This window comes from Microtus ochrogaster, chromosome 8, assembly GCF_000317375.1.
Source record: "Microtus ochrogaster isolate Prairie Vole_2 chromosome 8, MicOch1.0, whole genome shotgun sequence".
NCBI classification, from domain to species: domain Eukaryota; kingdom Metazoa; phylum Chordata; class Mammalia; order Rodentia; family Cricetidae; genus Microtus; species Microtus ochrogaster.
Genome location: NC_022015.1, coordinates 86,459,181 through 86,461,666, shown reverse-complemented (window position 1 = coordinate 86,461,666; position 2,486 = coordinate 86,459,181). Strand labels below are relative to the sequence as shown.

General features: G+C 51.5%; 1 protein-coding gene across 2 annotated transcripts in view; it reads right to left on the bottom strand.

The window, feature by feature from the left end:
- The window catches only part of Eno4 (enolase 4), a 32,280-nt gene that overhangs the window by 3,436 nt on the left and 26,358 nt on the right, over positions 1–2,486 (bottom strand). The window lies entirely within an intron of this gene.

Sequence of the window (2,486 nt, the reverse complement as noted above, 5' to 3'; positions counted from 1 at the left end):
CCCTTCAGTGTCTTACTTTACCTGTTCAGTTCCCTTCAGTGTCTTACTTGCTAATGAAAAACAAAGCGGGGCAGAGGAGATGCTCCTGACAGCACTTGCCGCACAAGCGTGAGGACCTGAGTTTGATCCCTGGGGCCCCTGGAAAGCTGCAAATAACACCGCTAATGTCTGTAATCCCACGGTACCGTCAGTATTTCTACAGGGAGAGAAGATGAAAGAAACCAGGGATGCTCTTAAGGATGGCCAGCCTGGCCTACACAGTGGGCCAAAAGATTGTCTGCAGCAAGGTGGACGGAGAGGACCAAAACCTGAGGCTGTCCTTTGACCTCCACATAGAACATGCATACGAAACCACAAAGGCTATTAAATTTAAGATATGTTGATTGTAAGATACAGTATTATTACTACTAAAAGGAAGGGGGAGGATGCTTGAATCTGATTGAGTTTTATTAGCATAGCTATGTCATTCAGTTCTGTTGCTGCTTGGTGTATAAGAATATGCTTCAAGGACATGGACTGTGGAGCCCTTACCTAAGCAGGAGAACTTTCTCAGCTCATCCAGGGGGAATTACAGCCCCTCCCCTCAGGTGCTGCCCCACCATGCCTACCTCTCTTTCTCCCATCTGGATGTCAGAGTTGCTGGCATTTAGACATTTAAGAGTCCCAAAACCTCTTGAAACTTGCCAAGGTCTCTAAAAGGCAAAGTTCTATAGTGACAGGGTTTGTGTTTTCCTGGCAGGCAGCATTCCAACGGGCACCTCCTCGCCAGTTCTGCCAGCCCACCTTCTGGTAACTGCCCCATCCCCTGGCTGCCAGGCTGGCTCTGAGCCCTGCTCCAGGTCCGAGACTGTCCTTCTGCCTAGCTCACAGCCCTGAGGATGGTATCTGTGTGTCGGGTACCATGCGTAAGTGTTCAGGACAGCTGTGACCTCGCCAGATTGCTGCCTGTGCTGGGGAGATCAGCCGTCAACCACACAGGTCTTCACAGTGATCACCACAGGGAGAAAACAGGCTGCTATTGCAATGAAGAAAGTTCAGGGCAGAACTATTAAGGGTCAGCAGGTCAGGTGTGGTGTGAACGTGAGCACCAGTCCATTTAAGTCAAAACTTGAAGGATGGGGAGGAACTGACCAAGTGAAGTGAGGCGGGGCATCTGAGTCAAAGGGGCAACTTGCCCTGACTTTGAAACATTTGGAACTGAAAACGAGCAAGGGTGGGCAAGTGGGGTGAAGGGGAGATTTAACCTCTGCAAACTTCAATTTTCATCAGGAAAATGAAGAGGGCGTTGTGTACCGCTACTTCAGCTGTGAGGGTTTACCCTGAAGCTGAAACAGCTGCCACTCCCACCACACAGCTGCGCTCCCTGGTGCCACAAGTCCGCAGGCAACGACGCCTTGAGTCTCACTTGGCATCCCTTGGTGCCTGTTCTGGGATCCTGTTCCTTCCAGATTCCTTGCTGGGGACCTGCATCCAGATGCTTTTTCCCCTCCCAACACTGTTTGGAGGAGTGCATGGAAGGCCCCCCAAAACGCTGCATAGACGGCATAAAGGAAGACAGGGAGCCTGGGTGTGACAGTAACACAAACATCTAGGACTGCCCGGGAGAGGAACAACTGGAGAACCGCCATAGATGGGCTGTCCGTGCATGGTTCAGCACTGCATCATTGTTATTGCTGGGGCACACTTGATGACAAAATGATTGTGTGCCCTGGTGTGAAGGTATCAGATGAGCTGCCTCATGGATGCTCTTAACCACGAGCTATCTCTCCGGCCAGCTTTGTCGACCTGCTGGCGGCTTTCTGGTATTGCAGTTAGGGAGCCTCCTTCCTTCTCCAGGGCCCTAGGCTCACAGAAAAACCGTTCCTCTTAAATGGGGTCTTCTTGCCATTTCCTTCATTGTGCAGATCAGCTCCCTCTAAGGGTGACCTAGCTCCCAACTGTGCCCAGTCCCAGTCTTCCCCAGGCCAGTGTGAAATAAAATGGCCCCAGGAGGTCTGGAGGCAATTATGTTTCAATCAAGTTAATTGCCGTATCCTTACTTGGTCTGTGCCTGCATGGAAGGATGGAAGCTTACCCTTCCGCATACAATCTCCTAGATTTGTAAATTAATCATGTGCCCATGTGGGTGTACGTGTGTGTACAGGCGTGCATATGCATTTGGAGGTCAGAAGACAGACGAGATCTCTCATTGGCTTAGAACTGCACCGAGCAGGCTGGATTAACCAGCAAGCAAGTCCAGGGATCCTCCTGTCTTTGGCTTCCAGCACACCATCACTGGGACTAGAAACATGTACTTGACTTTTTACACAGGTTCTTGGGAATGAACTCAGGCCCTCATGCTGAAGAGCAAACACACTGGTCCTGACGTGTAGGGCGTTCACAGGGCCTCCTCGGGCGTGGCAGGCTGACACATCCAGCCCTTCTGCTCCCTCACTGGTCCTGATGTGTGGGAGCGTTCACAGGGCCTCCCCGGGCGTGGCAGGCTG